Source organism: Onychostruthus taczanowskii, unplaced genomic scaffold (genome assembly GCF_017590055.1).
Source record: "Onychostruthus taczanowskii isolate IOZ18803 unplaced genomic scaffold, ASM1759005v1 scaffold19, whole genome shotgun sequence".
Taxonomy (NCBI): Eukaryota; Metazoa; Chordata; class Aves; order Passeriformes; family Passeridae; genus Onychostruthus; species Onychostruthus taczanowskii.
The window spans coordinates 11,476,075-11,495,376 of record NW_024499128.1 but is presented as its reverse complement, the minus strand read 5'-3'; the positions used below and the strand labels follow the sequence as shown (position 1 = coordinate 11,495,376).

At 54.3% G+C, this 19,302-nt stretch overlaps 1 protein-coding gene across 3 annotated transcripts in view; it reads right to left on the bottom strand.

Moving 5' to 3' along the window:
* The window catches only part of RAI1 (retinoic acid induced 1), a 73,905-nt gene that overhangs the window by 30,670 nt on the left and 23,933 nt on the right, over positions 1 to 19,302 (bottom strand). For all 3 annotated transcript variants that reach the window (XM_041401479.1, XM_041401478.1, XM_041401480.1), the window contains one exon: positions 7,929 to 8,009. The gene's annotated coding sequence lies outside the window, so the exon portion shown is untranslated. The remainder of the gene's footprint in view (positions 1 to 7,928; positions 8,010 to 19,302) is intronic.

The following is a 19,302-nucleotide window of genomic DNA, read 5'->3' as shown; positions in this document are numbered from 1 at the left end:
CCACTGCAAAGCCTGCAAGTCCCGTGACTCCAGAGGCAGGAGATGCAGGAGCCCTGGGCAGCGATCACAAGAACGGGGAAAGCAGCAACCTCAGGTTGCAGATTAGCTTCATTTTACAGCCAGGGAGGCAGAAACCTCCCGTGGTTCAACATCTTGCTGCAGACCACACAGGGAGCCTGGGGAAAGCCAGGGAGAGGTCGCAGGTCTCTGCAGGGTGAGAGCATCCTCTCTCCAGGGAGGGAGGGAGGGAGCTCAGAGCCAGCAGGACCCACAGCAGCCCCAGCCCACCGGGGCCACACGCTGCACCCCTTCCCCCTCTGCCCCAAACGGTGGGGGCTGCAGAAACCAGTCTGGCAAAGAGAGAGAGGCTCTTTACCCAAGTTTAAATGCACTTCCCTTGACTCGGTTCCCAGTTCAGTAGAGGAGACCCAGCTTGGCCGGCAGCCACGGCGCTCAGCTCTGCACGTCCCCGCCGAGAGACACATTCCTCAGCACTGCAGCTAAGTGCAGCACAGCCTTTGAGGCCTTCACCCCTCCTTCAATGATAATTTATGCCCCCTGACCCAACTCCCCCTTTTAAATCAGGCTGATCAATAGAGAAATCAGACAATCCTTTTAAGAAACTATCTCATCTGATCCTGCCAGCTAATGATCTCTGCTCTCCTTACAGCTGTTTGCAGATCTGTAGCCTAGGCTGCTAGGGGAAGCAGGAGGGAAAAAAGCCACTGGGCCAAATTCCTCCTTCCTCAGTCCAAGCAGAAGCAACAACACTGATGATTTGTATGGAAGCAAAACAGGAGATGCCAACTCCTGTTTTTTTGGAAAACAAACTGAGTATCATGCTGCAGGGAAGCTAACTAGCTCCCAAAATTTGCTCCCTCATCCATCTCACCACCAAACATGCTATTCTTCCCTCCTGGGAGCCCTGACAAGACATCCTCACTCTTCTTACAGGCTCCAGCTTCCAGGCTTTCCAATGCCTCCCCTCCAAAGAAAACCCAGCAACACAAAGCAAAAACCCCAAATCTGATTCCTGGCTGAGCCATGGTCACCCCCACCCTGCTCTGTGCACAGCAAGGCTCCAAGGTGATGCTCTGAGCACTGGGATCTCCATCACCTGGCTGGAAATCCCCTCACAGGGATCCTCACTTTACCAGGGCAGCAAAAGCTCAGGGGTGCAGCCACCTCCTGCCCATGGAGGAGCTAAACCAGATCAGTGGGAGAGGGAGCAGTGTCCAGCACATCACTGGGAGCAGTGTGGCAACAGACATGGAACAGCCTCCAGAAGGGCTGTATTGATGGCAGCTGCATTTCTATTTAACTGGCAAAGGAACAGGGTTAACCAGTGAAGAGGGAAGCATCAGAGAACCCTTGAAGTCTTCAAAGTAAATCAGCTCCTGGAACAAACACGCTTGGTAGCCAAATGTCCCCTTCTCCTTTATGTGTGCAGAGATATTGACATTTATTACGATGCCCAAACCACCCAGAGGAAGGATGCTTTCCTTGCATCCAAGGGCCATTTCTCACCTTGGCACAGTCGCAGGGATTTCTCCCCTGCCAAGGCAGAGCTTGGCCCCCAGCACTCCCTCTTTTAAACCACCCAGGAGGCAGGATGGGACCATGTCCTGGGGATACTCAGCACCTTCCCAGCCCCACCAGGAGCCAGGAACCAGCCTCCAAGCCTGGACACCTCCAAGGTCCCCCCATTGTCTGTCCCTTCCCACCCAGCCCTTGCTCTGAAGCCCAAGAGGAGATGCAAAAGCCAAGGGGTCTGAAGGGCTGCGGCAGCACAGCACGGTGCAGGTCCTGCCACAGCAGTCACAGTGAATTACAAGGTATTAGAGCCCCGTGCTGCCGTGCCTCTGTGCAGCAGCAGTCACGGTGAAGGACATGCTATGATAGGACTAGAGTCTCCTCTGGAGAATCCAGTCACCGGCCTGGTGAAGGTATGAGAGGCCAGCCCTGTTCTATAGATCATGTAGAGACAGGCATGTGAAGGACACGCTATTACAGGACGAGGCTGTGGGGTTTGGGGAGGGGGCACGGCTGTGCCTCGCTGGATCACTGAGTGCCCACGCTCTGCGAGCCAGCAGCCGTGAACGTTTTTAATTATGCTTTCCTACTTTATCAAGCATCTCATTTTCATTTACACGCCAGCCATCTCCACCTGAGAACGTGGCCACTGCTGCTCCTTTCCAGCACTGCTCCCATATTCCCTCACGCATCAGCTGGAGGGACCCGGCGGAGCTGGAGATCCATCCTCAGCACAGGGGACCCATTTGGTGACAGACCTGCCCTGCAGCCCCCCTACGCTCCCCACACGATGCCAAGGACCATAAAGGAGCTGGGCAGAGCCTCCCTGATGCTCGGCGTCCCTCCCTGTCGGAGCAGCCAATTTTAGTGGCTGCCATAAATGCAGCAGGAGCAGTGTCCTCTGGTGAGGCATCGAGCGGTGACTAAGAGCGGAGATGACAATAAAGCACAGGAAGCAAGGTCTGACTGCAAAGCAGCAAACCAACCCCCCCGAATCCTGCTCAGAGGCACTGGCTGATGATGCCCCCCCAAATCAGAGCCTGAGCACAGTGAAGGAGGGCTGGGCTCTCTGGGGCTCAGGCTGAGCCCAAGCACAGGCTCGATATGGGTGGAAATCCCATAAACAGGAGGGGAGAGAGGCTTCCCCCATCAGGACACCGGGATGGAGTTCAAGCCTCTTAGCAAAGCACACAGGGAGACTTGTGTACAGCTCCAACAGATAAATCTACCCCCTGAAAGCATTCTCAGTGGTAAATGCGGTAGAGACTGTGCAGGACTTGACAGCTCGAGGTGTATTTATGGTGCTTTGGCACCGGGGATACAACCAGTTGGGATTTTTGCTCGGCTCTACCACTTGGGCATAGCACAGCCACAACAAACCCATTTGAATACCTCTTGTTTCAACCAAGGCAGAGATCCAGCCTATTCCCTGCGGAGCAAGCGCCAGACCTGGGGCCAAATTAATCTCCGATGGATCTCCATCAACTTCATGGAGTTACAACTACAATTTGGCCCATGCCTGACACGTAAATCTGCTCATTTTTCTTCCAAATCATCCAAATACCGCAGCATTTGTTAGCGCAGGAGAGGGGACGCATCCTCCGGGAGAGATCTCTTTGGATACCGCGCCAGCCCTTTCTTTTTTTTTATTTCCTTTGCTGCCTGGGATAAAAGGCAAGCGAGACAGACCGTGGTACGTGTCTGAGCTGTTTGGGAAAGAAATAGGAATTTCCTCCTGCCATTCCCAGTCTTTTGATAGGCAGGTGGGATGCGAGCAGGAATAACTCAATCAAGACAGAGCAATTTTTAATTAATTTGTGGATCCCTTCACCGGCTGATTGCCTTGGAGACAAAAGGGAAGCCTCTCCTTTAACACTTGTGTGTGCCTGGTACTCTGAGCCTCCCCTTTTCACCGGCACATCTTTGGTCTTGAAAGCTGCACAAAAGGAAGAATTCCTTGATCTTTTGCCTCGGCTTTTGCTAAGATGGAGACACACATGAGGGGGAGCTGGGTTGGGGTTTTTTTTTGGGTTTCTTTTATATTTTGGGGGGATTATTAAAGCCCAAAATTCCCATAGAGAAAGGTGGAGAAGCAAAAAAAAAAAAAAAAAAAAAAAAAAAAAAAGAAGGAAAGGGGAATAAAAACCCTCAAAGCTAAGAAAGGAGAGCGTTTTCCGTCAACACCTTCTGCCCAGCCCGCTCCATCCCCAAGGGGAGGGAGTTGAAAGGTTCAAGCTACATCAAGTGGTGAGTAATGCAGCAGGAGGTTCCTGCTCAGGGCTGGGCTCTCGCCCTCCGCCATCCTCCCTGCCCTGTGCCCAGCGCTGGCGGGGCAGAGCCCAGCTCTCACCCTCCCCTTCTCCCCCCACCAGCGACCGTGGGCATGCGGGAACTTCCAAGGCAGTGAGTGACACCACAATTATCGATTGCCGGCTGCAAAGGCTTGCTCTCGCCTCCCCCCCTCTTCTCACTTGTTTTCTTCTGTGCAGCAGTGCCAGCCTTCAGAGACTGCTGCTGTAAAAGGCTCGGATTGACGGGGTGTCAAGATATCCGCTGCCCCTGGCTTTTAACGTTCCCTTGCAGGGGGGAGAGGGAAGAGCCCCTGCACCGGTGAGGGGAGCTTGGATAGCTCCAAAAGAAAGGGAGGAATGAAAAGCCTCCCTCTCTCCTCCGTTCGAGGAGATGCTCTTGAACCACAAGCAGCTTTTTCAGCCTCGGCTTGGCTGCGTGCGTCTCGGAAATCTCAAGATGCTGGGAAGGAGGAGAGGCGATGTGCCAGCCGGCCCCTGCCACTGCCGGCGTCCTGCCCAAAATCAAGGCACCCAAGAAACCCACCACGCTCCCCAGCAGGTCTCTGAGGGGTGCCACACACACCTGACCACCCAGCAGGTTTAGCAGTGGCCATTTTAGAGGTGGGGAAGACAAGACACATCCAGGCCAGATAAGGTCACTCAGAAGAGGCTGCAAAAGGACTGGGACACCCCAGCTTGGGCAAATCCTCTGCTGTTCAACACTGATGGCACAAGGAGTGACAGATCAGAGGGTTTTCCTAGCAAAGACTGGCAAAGCAGGAACTCCAGGTGATCCCCAGATCCCCCACCAAAGGCTGCGATGTCAGCATGCCCAATGGCCCTGGGATGGTCCCTAGCCAACCCTGCCCCCAGCTCAGCCGGCCACCCACAGCAAGTGCCATCCCTGCCACAAAATGGGGACGGTCACCTGCCTGTGGAGGTGTTTGTTTGCAAAGCCTGGTGGCACCTTGGGACCATGGCTAAGTGTTACGTGCTGGAGCCAGAAGCCTGAAATTAAAGCTGGCTCCACGGCTGTCGGTGTCGACACCTGGTGATGGGAGGAGAGGGATCGATGATGGAGAGTCTGTCGCTCCTGATGCATTGCTGTCAGGGTCAATACACAATTCCCGGGGAGATCAGATGTCCAGGTTAACTGCTTTGCCTCCCTGCTAAGCCGATGGGCTGGCAGAGCCCCATGCTGCTCACACATCCCCCTCCCCAGCCACGCTCACCCCACAGCCACCAAATGCCACCGACAGCAGCCCTGGGGCTTGTGGCTCTTGTTTTCATCCATGCAGAGCTCAAGTGTAGTTCAAATGGGTGCCCAAGGCTGGGAAAGAGACCCAGGGACAACAAGGACCTACCCTCCAGGAGCTGTTGGCTGCATCAAACCAGCCCACTGCCATGGGCAGCATCACCACGGGACCTCGTGGGGACACAGGGCTTGGGGACACAGGTCACCAACTCCTCTGGCCACCTAAGGGGGCTGGGAGGGGAAGTGGGGGGTGATGAGACCTCTGAAGGGGGGAGCCCCATCTGCCAGTCTCCCTGTGCACCCCTGAATTCCTGAGCAACAGAAAAGGCAGGAAAGAGGGAAACTCGCCCAGCACAGGTCCTGCAGGCTCACTGCCTGTGTCCTGCTCCTCACCCTTGGTAGGCAGAGCATCCACGTGGCTTTGGCACAACACCTGTCCCCTCCAGGTGACACCACAGACCCCCGTGGGACAGGAGAGCTGTGACAGCACGGCTGCACTGTGCCCTCTGCACCAACCAAGCCTGTGGCACTCCACGGCACCCCGAAATCATTGCAGTGAGCGCAGGCAGGAGGCAGAAGCCCTGCTGTGCTCCCATCCCCATGTGCCACGCTGGGCAGGATCCGTGCCAGGGGGTCCTGTGAGGACGAGAGCCACCCGCAGCCAGGCTGCAGCATCTCCCCCCCTCGACAGCTCCCGGGGGCTTTCAGCTGCTCATCTCCTCCTCCAGCACAGCACAACCTACCCGGGGTGACCCCCTGAGGAGGGGACCAGGGGGTCCTACCTGCTGTCAGCCCACGGAGCCAGCCTGGGGAGGGACACAGCATCACACCGGGCGCAGCCAGACTTGCATCAGCCCCCCCCAAAAAAATCCCAAGAAAACAGAGCGCGGCATGAATAACAAAAGCAGCGATCAGTAAAGACTCTCCCAAGAGGCTGCAAGTTCTTCAATTAGAGCTCGCATTATAGGAATGAGAAACTCCACGCCGTCTTCCGTAAGGATAACACTTTTTTCCCCCTCTCTTTTAAAGAATAAAGGGAGGGAGGGAGAGGAAGGGCTGCATCTCTAATGCAACAGACAGGTCTGCTGAGATTCACTTTGGCTCTTATTTTGACTTTCATCTAAAAGAGCTGCCCTGGGAATCCATTAAGTCCAATTTAAATCGGCTCTCCGCCCTCCCGGCTTCTCCCCGCCTTCGCGGCCCCCCCAGCTCCCTTCTCCCCCCTCCTCGGAAGCAAACAAACACAAAAGCAAGGCCAGGCAGGGCAGGCAGCGAAGGGCAGCACCGGAGCGGTTCGGAGCCCTTCCCTGGGGGATTTACAGCCTTCCCCAGGGCAGTTGCTCCATCTTTATTTCCGCCCAAATAAACACAATCCAGCCACGTTTGGGTACCGCCTCGGTACCCCCCAACCTCGGCGGAGCTTTTGGGGGAGCCCGTGGGGGTTTGGGGATCTGCTTCTGCTCCCCCCACATCTCCCCCCTCCACACACAGTCATATTTCCCCCGGTTTTATTATTTTTGAGGAGAATTAGCTCCATTAACGCCGCAACCGGCAAAGTTGGACGGGATATAATCACATACTTCAGGTTGGTTGGGGTTTTTTTTGGGTTCGTTTTTTTTTGGGGTTTTTTTTTCCCCCCGGTTGAGCTTCCCCACCCCGAGATCATTCCTCCGCCTTTGGGAATCGCCCCCCCTCGCAGCCGGGCGAGGGACGGACCCCTCGCCTTTCATCTCACCACACTCATTCAAGCCCTGCTTCTGTCGTATAAGCAGTTTTCCAGCTCTTCCCCCCCCCGCCCGCCCCGTTACACACCCGCTCTGCATTGCATCCTATTCATATGTTTTCAATCATCGCCGTTTCGTTATTTAAAACAAAAGCACACGGTTCCCCACCCCCGGGCAGCACTCCGAGCCCCCTCACCGGGCTCCACGGCTATTCCCCGGTTTGTTTGTTTATTAATGTCAACGGAGGATTTGGAGGCAAAATTTGCCGTGGGAGAAAGGGAGCGGGGAGGTGAAAGTCCCATCAAGGGGCTTTCCAAAGGCGCAGCCAGATGTGCAAACCCCACGATTCCTTGGGTTATCTGCTAGATCCATTTTTTCCTGCCCTGCCAGCCACCGAATAAAAGAAAGAAAATCCATCAAGTCAGCGTTCTCACGTGCAGACAACGGCAAGGAGAGCCAGGCGCCCGCCCGCGGCACCGCCGCAACTTTTGGAAGTATAAAACCATGCACATCCATAACTCCTCAATTAAATAAGCCTCCCCGGGAAGACTTTTCCCTCTGCAGAGGCTTTCGCAGCCCCGTGCCCATTATTATTTTAACTTTGCAAAAGTAGGGACTCAGGACAAGCAAAACGAAATCCACCCCCTTCCACACACAAACATTTCCAAGTCTCAGCTGTATCTTTGTTCAGACACCCATCAATCGGCAAGTCAGGAGGGGTTTTGGACCGGTTGCAAATTTCTTTATTACTTCCAGAAAAGCAAAACAACCCCCCCCCACACGCCCCCCGGCTCCTCCGTTGCTGCTGCAAATAGGACACACACACAACACACACGCAACACACACACAACACACACACAACACACACGTAGAATCCCCCCTCCCTCCCCAAACTCCGCGATGCCGGCGCCGTGCATCCATTCAATCGCAGCAGCACACGAGTTGCACAAGAGAAAAATAAATCCGGAAAAAGCTCTGTCCGCACACCCTCACCCGCCCCCCCCTCCTCACGCCCTCCCTTCCAATTCTGCTGCGGCTTCAAGGAAAAAAAAAAAAAAAAAAAAAAAAAAAAAAAAAGAAAAAAAAAGGGAAAAAAAAGCACAAAGATGTAGCTTGCAACAATACCTGCGATGGTCCTCGCTCTCTCCTCTCTCTCCTGCTGGCTCGCTCTCCTCCTCTTCCAGAGCACAGTAGCCAGATTAGATCCTTAGAAAAAAAAATGTGAGAAATAGCACAATTCTCCCTTTTTTTTTTTTTTTTTTTTTTTGCTTCCCTTCTCAGCAGCCCTTCTGAGCTCCTTCACTAACCATTATTCATAGACCACTAGGGGATATAAGGTAATTAGAAACGGCCCTATAGCATCCAGCCTGAAAATGTAATGCCAGCGGTAGGAGTGGTGGAGGGCTCTGGCTGCGGGCGGCTCCGGCAGAAAGTGCTCGCTGGAGCTGGGGACCGAGGTGAGAAGTGGGGTGGAGGAGAGGGCGAGCGGCAACGGCTGCTGGCAGCTCTCCCGACAGAGACCAGGGTGGCCAGGGACACCGAGCGGCACCGGTTTGGGTTGGGTTTGTGGTGGTTCTTTTTTTTTTTTTTTTTTTTTTTTTTTTTTTTTGGAGTGGGCTCGCCGTGCCCGTGTGAGCCGTGCTGGGGCTGCGTGTGTGTGTGTGTGTGTGTGTGTGTGCGCGTGTGTGTGTGTTTGTGCCAGGAATATTTATCAGCAGAGGCAGCACACAGAGCGCAAAAATGCCATCATGCAGGGTCAACAGAAAGCTGCAGACATTTTTTTCTCTCTCTCCTTTTTTTTTTTTTTTTTTTTGTAGGCTTAATCCTCTGGAGCGGGGGAGAGGGAAAAGGAGGAGGCTGCTGCCTTCTTTATAGTTTTGATTTTTTTTTTTTCTTTCCTCTTCCAACCTCGTAGGATCAGATTAACCCCCCCTCCTCTCCCCTCCCCGCACACACACACACACACTCTCTCTCCATCCCAGCCATCCCAACCCTCCGCCAGCACTGCACCGGGGAGATGCCGGAGTCGGCGCAGGGTGGGATGCGGGTCTGGCCGCCGCGATGAGCTGGGTGGGATGAGCTAGGTGGGCTCGGCGGGGAAGCAGAGCAGGAGGGAGGCAGCGAGGGGGGGAAAGGGGGGAGGTGGAGGCAAATGAACAAATCACACCTGCAGCTTTCTGCGTGCCGGAGCCAGCTGCAGCCCAGGCAGCGACCGGCAGGAAAAATCCAGGCGTGCGGGCTCCCGGCACCGTCATCTGCGGGGATTTAGGTGCACGGTGAGCCGGTGGCAACTCAGCGCTGGGAGCGATTGATTTTGGGGAGGTTTATTATTAGCAGCAGGGGGGAAAGGGAGGTGCTAACAAAGAGCAAACCCTTCCACAAACACACACACACACACAGACACACACACACCCCGATTTTTTTTTTCCAAGGGGTAAATAAAACCCGTCGCAGAGGCGAGGAGGGGGAGCCGGTCCCCTCGCCAAGGGACGCAGAGCTGTGGTGGCCCTGGCACGCCGGGCCACCCGTGCCGTGCCGTGCCGTGCCGTGCCGTGCCGTGCCCCGGCTGCTGCCCGAAGGGCGCAAACGCCCAGCCCTGCCTCCTCCCACGACTCCGCTCCGAGCCTCTCGTTAATTGAACTAAAGCTGTTCACCTTGATAACGCAGCACGGCAGCAAGTTTCCGAGCCGTACGCGGGGGGCTGGAGAGCTATTTGATCCACTTCCAAGGCGCTGCCTTTCAATTCAACCCCTTGCTCTTGAAGGATGGATAACCAGGCCCTCTCTTTTCCCTGTTAATTACTCGAGATAGCAGCCATCAAGCTGCAAACCAGACCAAACCTCACAAGGGGACACAGCACCTGCAAAAGCAGACTGCTTGTTCTCATCTCCCCTGTCTTTTTCCTCCTCATCCTCATCCTCATCCCCATCCCCATATCCCCATGGCAGACCCAGTCTGGCTGTTTGTAGGTAATACACCACAATATCCTCCCAGCCACCTCCAGCTTCACACATGCCTCTCTGCAGGATGGTAAATCAAGCTGGGACCTCATGGCTCTCCAGGGACTTGGTGTTATTCCCTGTAATCACCAATCTGCCCTGCCCTTCACACTCAAGAGCCTGGCACTGTTTGGCATCACAAGGCGTGACTGCCACCCTAGTAAAGTCAAGGTGGGATGGACCCAAAGGACCTCACCCCCAGCTTCTCCTTTGGGATTGACAGAAGACTAAAGGATTTGTTATTTTTACACTACAATCCAATAAATTCAACAATCTGGTCTGTCTGTGTTATTTCCCAGCTCTGGTATGTTTGAAATCCCAACCTCCAGGAGTCCTGTGATTTCAGGAAGATCTCAGCCCTGCTCTCCTCCAGCCCTGACCTCACCGTGGTGGGGAGAAAGGTTGAAACCACAAGCCCCAGAGAGCCCCATATGCAAATTAAATCACCACCAAACACTTTGGTTATTAAACACTGTTCTTTTTCTGGAACCTTTAAAGTTCTGCACCTACGATTTACGGGTTCAAAAAGGCTGATTTCATGACTTCTCAGCATTTCTGAGGTGTCAACACCCACGTCACCTCTGTTTGCATGACACGGTCATGTCTATCTAAGCCCAGCCACTGCCTGGGTGGGAGACCACCACCTATAACACCAATTAACTTTACTCATTAAAACCTCCAAGCTCACAGAGGATGCTGCTGCTCAGTTATGCAGATGGAAAAGTTTCCACCCCCTTGATAAAATCCAGATCCACAGCATCCTGGAGCAGATCTCACCCTGAGCTACCACAAAACAGCACGACCAGCATCAAAAAGCCTCTTCCCATCTTCCCTGGCATGTGAGCAGGGCTCACCTTGCTGATCAAAGTTGGAGGCTTCCCTGGACATAACCTCCCACCTCCTTGCCCTGGAGAGGCTAAAAAATAATGACTCATAGCAATGTTATTTCTGGAGCTGCTAAAACAAAGGCACTCTGGCTCCCTCGGTGTCTCACTGCTTTGACCTAAATGATAAGGCATCCTGAGAAAACTGAGCTTTTCCCACCAGCCTCCTCATCCAGCCCTGACATGAGTGGCCAACCCAGGGTCCAAGGACCTCCCCAGTGCCTACATGGGATGCTCTAAGCTGGCTCTTTTTCATTCATCTTTCTTTCATCCCTCTTCCTGGCAGATTTTCCCCCAGCCCCACTCCCAACCATCCCAATGATGGTTTTTGTCCCCTGGCCCGGGTACCACACACCTCACACGTGTGGTGGCTCCTCACAGGCAGGAGCAGCAGCCCTGCCCCAGCTCTCATCAAGCTCCGTGCGCCGGCTCCGAGCGGATCCGATGGATTTTCATTTCCTAACTTTGCCCTTCGGGCTATTTCTAACGAGCTTCCTCACGCTTAAAAAAAAAATGAAATCCTTCATCTTGCAGCACGGTGTCAGAACAGCAACACTCGGGATGACTGTGCCTGCGAGGAGGCTGGAAATTAATTATATCACAGTGGCTTTAGGTAGGGATCCATCCACTGACCTCCTTGTCCAGCTCCCGTCTGGGACCCAGGGAACAGCCAGAAATCCCCTCCCAGAGCAAACAGGCTTTTTTTGGCCTTGAAAAATGTATTTTTGTGGTGTGATGTTTGGTCTGTGCAGCACAGCCTTGGGTGTGGAGCCACCACTGTCCTCCCATGACCCCGTGCCCTCCCCGTACCCCAGCCCTGAGCCCCCTTGTGTAGCCTCTTCCTGCATCACGGGTCCATCCACCCTCCTGGACTCATCCCTCACACTGAGAGGGAGGAATCAGTCCTGGGTGCCTTAATTTCCACTAATCAGCTGTTTTAATGAGTTTCTCAGCGCCCAGCAGATCCCACTTCCCACACCACCCCCTCCGGGGCCGGCCCCGCTCCCGCGCCGTGCCGAGGCCCCTGACATCTCCAAGGCTTTCCTTGGTGGGAGAGCAGCGATTATTTCTCTCAAAAGGTCTCTTATAATGGAAACCATCTCTGCATCCCTCCTTGGTCTCCTCCTGCCGTGACCCAGGCTCCATCGAGAGGAGCTCTGCTCCAAGGCAGCGCCGTGTTTCCATGGAAAGAGTGAATAGCAGAGTCTTCCCAGTGGTTTATTAGAATTCCTTTTACTTCGATGGAGAGTTTTAGAGCAAAGCAGAAAGGCTTTAATGTGGGGCTAATGGAGCCCCTGGGAAGTCCAGGAAGGAAATCTCCCCTGGAGGAGGCGTGAGGAGAGGGAGGGCAACTTTCAAGACGAATTCCTGGACAGGTTGAAATTTTTTTGCAGGAGCCATCTCAGGCAGCGAGAAATGGAAATGAATGTTTGTTTTATTTTTAACAGATGTTACAAAAGACCTGCCAGTAATTCAGTGAACGATGCAAAACCTAGATCCCACTCACTTTTCCCGGCATGTCTTCCATCCCCTCCCTCTCCTGCTTGGTACAAATGCTTATTTGCATTTAGCATATCATATTTAAAAAAAAATATTAAGCAATAAAATAACAACTGTACGCCACTTCACTTCCTCCCTCCCTAAGGTTTTGGTTTCAGGTTAAATCCTTGGTTGGAGCAGCTATTAATTGTTTTTAATAATTTTTTCTGTCTCTTCAGATTTCCCAAACCTATATTCTACTCATCCACTTTGGGGGTGCCCTCGTGCCCAGGCTCCCATCCCTTCTCTCTCCCTGCTGCTCCCGCAGGGAACAGCTCTTGACTCTGCAAAGTGTTTGGAGCCCAAGTGTGAAACACAGACTGCTGCCTCTTCTTTGGGAAGAAATACAGGGATTTGCAGTTAAAAGATGGGGAGATGGAAAGGGGAGGAGGTACAACGAGGGGGTCCTAAAACCATCCAGCCAGGGGCTGGAAAAGCAGTAAAAGTGTGACTCTCCAAAAAACACAGTGCAGAAAGTGATCCATGAACACACACCACAGCACAGGGAATTCCAAAGCTGATCTGGAAGCCACCATGATGCCAGAGGGGTATTTGGGATGAGGTACAGCATTTATGAGTGCCACACATGAAACCCAGATCTGGGAGGACAGCGACAGTCATGCAATCCCAGAATGGTTCGGGCTGGAAGGGACTTTAAAGCCCATCTTGTTCCAACCCCCTGCCATGGGCAGGGACACCTTCCACTATCCCAGGTTGCTCCAAGCCCCTTCTAACCTGGCCTGGAACACTTCCAGGGATGGGGCAATTACAGTTTCTCTGTGCCAGTGGCTTACCACCCTTACAGGGAAGAATTTCTTCCTAATATCCAATCTATCCCTGCCCACTGTTGATGTGAAGCCATTCCCCCTTGTCCTGTCACTCCATGCCCTTGGAAAGAGTCCCTCTCTAGCTTTTGTAGTCCTGGCCAGAGGAGCCCTGAATCCCACGGATACCAGATTTCCTGAAAATGAGCAACTTTGGCAGCTCCTGGTTTAACTCTTGCCTGCAAAACACAAGCTGCAATGGTTCCCCTTTTTATGCCTAACTGTGAAATACCACTTCTCCTCTGGATACCCAGCTTTCCAAAGGGCAAGATACCAGGAAAACCCGGAGTGGGCAAATGCAGGGTGATTTTCTGCCCGGTTTCCTGTTAGCAACCCTGCATGCATAGCCCCAAGTGGCCCATGATCCCACACACCAGCATGCCCTGTGCTGGATTCACCCTCCATTGATGCCTTGTTTGTGGGATCCCAAGCAGGAAAGGAGGAGGCAAGCTCTGGGGAGCAGCTACAGGTCAGCACTGACACAAACAGGGTGTCCTTGACCCATTATAAATCCTAAAATCTGCTTGATTTCCAGGCAGAAAATGGCAACCGTGTGCATTTCCAGGTGACGGAGGAAAAGTGGCTGTTTTCACTGAGCTTTCTCCTCTTCCCGTTACAATCCTGCACCTGGTTAGCAACTGTCGGAAAGAGGTTAATCACAGTCCTTAAATCAGGAACCTTGTTGTGGTATGCTCGGGATGCACATCTGTGCTCTCCATGGCTCATCCCCGGCGGCATTTGGGAAAAGGCAATATGCCAAAAAAACCCCACCCCCAAATAAGCCACCCAACCCCCCCCAAATGAGCGACAAGCATCCCAGGGTGCAGGATCCTGCTGATTCCTTGAGCTGCTTCTGCAGCACACGTGAAAGGCTCATGATTCCCCCAGCCCCACCACGGCCGTGGGTTAAAGGCATCTCGGAAAATGGGGTGTTGGCACAGCCATTATGGGGCAGAAAAGGCTTTTGAGGGATTAGGGTTTTGCTCACCGGCCACATTTATGATGGAGGGGAGGAGGCATCACCTGGAAATGCCTTGGGAGTAAACCATGGGGACCGGGGGTGGTCTCACATCCCAACCCAGAGCTCAGCCCTTGGCAGAGCAAAGGCTGGAGCTCCAGCAGCTGCCAGCTGCCCAGCTTGGCTCCTGATTTCCAAGCATTGCAAAGCCTGGCTTGGCCTTGCTATTTCTAGGCCTGTCCCAGGGGATTACGCTGCTCTCCCCGTTTTGGGAAAAAGAAGCATTCCAGAGCGCAGAGCCCCGGTGCTCAGCCGGGCCCGGGCTGCCGGTGCGGCAGAGACCGAGGCCGTTCCAGGCTCACACACGTGCACAGCCCGGAAAACGGAGAGGAATTGATCCCGGAGGCAAATCTCTTTTGTTCTAACCCCGCTGCTGTAACTGGATCTCCCCAGGTTGCCGGCTCAGGAGCTGCGGCGGATCACATCCCTTTCATGCCTTCTCCCAGTGCCAGCTTGTCACATTCCCCCGTCGCCGGCGGCGGGGAGGGGACGGGTGGGAAGGGGAGGCATCGCTCGCAGCGCTTGTTTACCTCAGCACCGAGCACGAGGGGTGTACGGCGGTAATGAGCAAAAACCTGGAGGGAGCAGATTGCAGAGCCGCGGCATGAGACCACCCCCAACTCACAGGCTGCCCCTTTTTAATGAGGTCCCCCCCCATCCTCCTCCCCGCCAGGCTCCCCGTGCCCTGACATCCTCCTGCCTTTCCCCGCTGTCTTGTTCCGACTGCAGAAATGCTGATTCACAGAGCCCGGCGCAGGAGGCGTTTGGGAGGCAGAGAGAGCAGCACAACACCGCCCGAGCGCACCCGACCTCCCCGGGCGCCTTCGCACCGCTGACTGGCGACAGCGGAGCCGCCGCACATTAATCCGCTCTGCGCTTCTTCCAGCACCTCTTTCCCAGTGGCTCCCTCGCCTCTCAGCAAGGTGAATCCATCCCCTCCGCTTGCCGGGAGAGCTCGCATGCGAATTTGCCTCCCCGTTCTGCACAGGGGGAAAGCAAGGTGAAAGATTTCACGCCGCGCAGGACAGCGGGATGGGGTGGATGGCACTTCCCCAGGGAAGTACTCTGCTTCCCAAACGGCAGGGCAAGGAGAACAGCACCCTGACCTGCTGCCAGGCAGGTGTCAGACCTCACTCCTGGATGCTTTGATGCATCACCGGCAATCCAGACACCATCTCCTCCTTCCAGGGCAGGCAGTGCCCAGCAGTGGGGTCCGTGCCCCAGCTGGCTCCTGGCACCCACTGCCACGTCAAGTGCGCTGTGCTGTGACAGCAGCTGGCACCAACCGAGCTGCCCACCCTGCCTCACCTTCCCTCTCCTCTCCTCTCCCCTCCTGCCAGCACGGTGCAGCTGGCGCAGCAGCAGCGCCAAAATCCGAGACAGCAAAAGGATGGTTTTTTGGAGCAGGCTGTAGGAATGGTGTCCCCAGCAGCCCAGGGAAGGCAAACGGCTGCAAAAGCAGGGGATGGCTGTCCAAGGATTTAGCTTCTCACAAGTCCAGGTCTCTTCCCTCTGGGAAAACCACAACACACTGTAGGAGAGAGAGCTCAGGTGAACAGATCCATCCTGTTCTACTCCATCTTGCATTCTGTGACCCCATTCACTTCTCCTCCCTGAGGCCACTTCATCCCAAAGTCACCTGTGGTGCCACAATGGATGCAATCACTCGGGGATCTCAGATGTGACACCGACTTTCCTGTCACCCTCACACTCCTCCCTGTGCCACGTCCCTCTGCAGCTCAGCACTGCTCTGATCAGGTGGGACCCATCCCAGAGCAGGGGATGCAGAAGGTAAACCCAGTAAGCCAGGCAGGGAAGCCAAAATTGTACCCAGCTCTGCAAGCCCATGGGAACACTCTGCATGTGTCTAGGGACACCAGGGCACCAGGACACCTTGTCACCACCACGCTGCTGCATCTGCAGCCCCTAGGCTCAAAGATCAAATCCACCTTTTCCTTTAATCCTTCCACGTTTTTTTGCAGGGCGTATCAAAGATGTGCTGCTCCACTCTGCATGGGTGACCGCCTGCCCACAGCCAGTGGCCAAGCTGGGCTGCTCATCTGGCTCCCCAAAAAGCCATGGTGCATCTGAATAGATTTTCACCATGCAACTGTAAAGGCCCCAGTGGGTTTGAATAGGAGCCCCTTGAGGTATTATCTCAGCAGTGCCTCGAGGCAACCACCTGAATCCTTCCATGACTGCTGCACAAACCTGGAATGTCTCCAGCAGCTGGGGATTATGGACAGACCTTGCAGAGGAGCCCCCAGACCACCACAGCACAGACAGCACCATCAGCTCTCAGATGCTCCCACGTGCAGCCATTCCTCAAAAAACAAGGCACGGTGATGCTGAGAAGACCAAAGCCCAGATGCCAAAGCAGGAAACCAAGCTGAAGTTTTCACATTAATCATATCGAGCTCTATTCTTTTTCATCTATTTCAAGGCAAGTCAAAAAGAGGTTCACACTCTCCCCTGGCAAACCACAGAGGATGACGTGAGCCTGTCTCTTGCATTGCAAGTAGAGTGTGTCAAGCAATTAGCAAGTCATCAGGAATTCAGATAGGGTGGGCAGGATACGATCCCTCAAAGCTCTGGCAGGAGCACTACCCACCCTGGAGTTTCCCATCAGGCATGGAAGGCAGCAGAGGGAGCAGGGGCTGTTGGTGAGCTCTCAGGAGCAGAGCAGACACTGTGCCAGCTGAGCCTGATGCCATAAAACACCTCACGTTTGGCCTGTGCTGTAACTCAAAGGCCCTGGGCATTCAACACAGATTTCTCCTCACCCATTCCCAACCTCAGCAAGGTGGCCAGGACAAGTCCAAGAACCCTCAGGCATCTTGCAGGCCTGCTGGGTCAACCTGAGCACCCCACACATGATCCATCCCTGGGCATTTTGACATTGCATCAACTCTTGCTGCTCCCACCTGCAGCTCTGACCACGCTGGTTTCCACTCAGCATCATCCCAAACCCTGCTCTCCTGGAAGTTAGTGGCAAAACCCACTCAAGAGCAGGAGCAAGCCTTCCACGCTCACACTGGGATGAGATTTGCACTTTGGTCCCCCAGAGTTGCAAAAGCCACACCACACCAATGCCTGGCACAGCACACAAGTGGAGCAGGACCATCTCACCAAGAGCACCTCGGAAGGGCCCTCGGTGGCTTGCAGCCTCCCCAGACACCTGGCTGGTCCCCATGAGCACCCAGCCAGTCCCAAAAGAAGAGGGAGTGTTATCCTGAGGTGTGAGCAGCCAACCTGGGCGCACACCTCCCTGTGCAGAGGGATGCAGCGTGCTGGGCGGGTGGCACAGGGGACGCCCAGTCTGCCACCCGCCCTCTCTGCTCTCCATTGCCAAGGTAGCAGCAGACAATGCTATCTGCTGGGTTGTCAGCCGGCCCTCCTCCCGCCGTCTCTTTAGCCAGAAAACTCTCCATCTGTCTCCAGATGGGGTGTTTCTACCACTCCAGTCGAACCGATTCAGAGTGGAACAATGATGCTTTGTTAACAAAACAATTTTTGTATGTCAAGCCCTCCTTCTTGCGGGTTTTTCTCCCCCCCCCCCCAGTCCCCAGTGGGTCAGCTTTGTGTGGCGTCCTACATTTTGTTGTTTCTTTCACGTTTTAAAGGCTCCGTATTTTAGTACAAAAGGTGCCTGCGGAGCAGCTTTTATCTGCGAGGCAAGATTTGACACATACGCAGATCACAATTGCGACAGGAGGTTCGTGATGTGGTGGTTAAGGGTGGTGTCAGGACCTTCAGAGTGATGAAGCATTATTTCCAGTGATTTTTGCCTCCAGGATAAAAATTACAGCTGGTCCAACGCTGCATGTATGGCTTCTGTGAGCTGGAATTCCCCAAGGCCTCATGGAGGGGGCAGAGAAAGTTTGAGCTTGCTTTGGTACAGAGCTGGCATCACCTGTGTCCATCCGTCCTTCTTGTGTCCTCCTGTGCAGGACAAGCCACCTCTGTCACTTGTGAGTGGAAGGGATGGGGACATAGAGCAAATCTACGTGTCTGTGAGTACACTACAACCCTCTCCCCAGCACAATCCCTGTGGTGGCCAGGAAAATCAAACCTCAGCCCTCCCGTGGCCAGAGTCTCTGACTGAAGATCCTGGGGAGTGTTTGACTTCCCCCCAGCTACCCGGGGTGGGATCATCCCCCTTTGGCCCCCTCTACCCAGAAGCTGGAAGGAGAGCCCTCTTTCTTCTTCCAAATACATCTCCACCACACAGGCCTCCAAAAAAACCAGCTCTTCCTTTATTTTTCTTTTTTTCTGCCCTGAAGCAACAAGCACACAAACCACCTTCTGCTCTGCACAAAACCAGCAATTCCCAGCAAACAACCAAGCTGCTGGCTCCAGAGCAAACAGCTCCATGTTCCTAAGCAGGCTGGAAATTTCTACACAAGGGGGATTTATTCTTCCAGCTCCCTCCACATTTGCAGGGAAGGTCCCTCCTCCTTCCTGTCCTCAGGTAACAGCACCTTCATGGAAACACCAACATTTTTATGAGTCATCCCTCTTCTTCCCCTCTCCTGCTCTGTGGCCAACACCCCTCTGCTTTCAAGATCAAAGCCGAAGGGAACCAGCTGTGTTGAGTCCTTTCCTTTCCAGCCCTTTCCATCTCCATTTGCAGCCGTCGCCAGCGCGAGTCCCTGCTGTTCTGACAGCGCTTTGTGCCGCCCCTCCAGCACCGCAGCTCCGTGCCCTCCGTCTGCTCCCCCTCCATCCCTCTCCTGCCATCCCAGCTCCTGCTCCAGCCACGCTGGGAACACAGGGAACCCTCCCTGACCCGGGCTCAGTCCCCTCTGGCACGCATGGGAGCTGCCCTGCTGGCTGCCCCGGCTGCCCTGCCTGTCATGTGCTGATTCAGAGGCAGAAATGTGCTCAGAGAGAAACGGGATAATCTGCTTCCACTGAAATCCCATCCTAATTCCCTGTGTTTGGTAACTCCTCCCCAGACCAGAGCATGAGACTGCATCTCCCTTCCAAACAAGCAACTCCATGGGGACCTTCGCCCCAGGCTCCTTTCAGCAGAGGTACAACCTTGGCTGGGAAAGTCCAGCTCCTGCTGCGAAAGCGGCTGAGGGAACAGGAATCTCCCTCCCTATCCAAAAGGCTGAACATCTCACACAGCCCCCGGTGCTGCAGCAGGGATTTGCAATGTGATGGGATAATTAGAGTCAGGGATGTGCTTCTCGTGCTTCTTAACTGCCAGAGGGCAGGGTTAGATTAGAT